Source organism: Dipodomys ordii, unplaced genomic scaffold (genome assembly GCF_000151885.1).
Source record: "Dipodomys ordii isolate 6190 unplaced genomic scaffold, Dord_2.0 Scaffold37, whole genome shotgun sequence".
NCBI lineage: Eukaryota > Metazoa > Chordata > Mammalia > Rodentia > Heteromyidae > Dipodomys > Dipodomys ordii.
Window position 1 is genome coordinate 14,716,996 of NW_012267253.1, and position 459 is coordinate 14,717,454.

Below are 459 nucleotides of genomic sequence, written 5' to 3' on the forward strand. Positions count from 1 at the left end.
AGGGAGGAGGGGGGCGGAGGAGAGAGCTGAGGGAAGTGCGAGCTCTAAACCCAGACTACAAGCCAGATTGCCTGAGAACTGCTGGGTCCGCACCCCCTGAGCTAGGGGCCATCCACACTGCCCTGGGCCCGCCCTCCTGTGGCCAGCCCCTGGGCTACAAGGCTCACAGAGACCCCAGGCGGCTTGGGATGTTAGGCCCTGGGTTTGAATCAGCCTTAGTGTTCTTTAGGCTACTTTCCTGTCCCAGGAGAGGCAGACATCTCTCCGAAGGAGCTTCTGAGACTCTCAGAAATTGCTTTAGCAAAATATCCCCAGTGACTAAATCCTAAGAGAGTAAATTGACTTAGCTCATAGAGCTAGTCTTTTTGCTTTTGCTTTCAGAGCATTATTATTATTATTATTATTTTATTATTAGTTGAGGCAGAGTTATGCTTCCTAGGCATGGAGAAAAAGGAGATT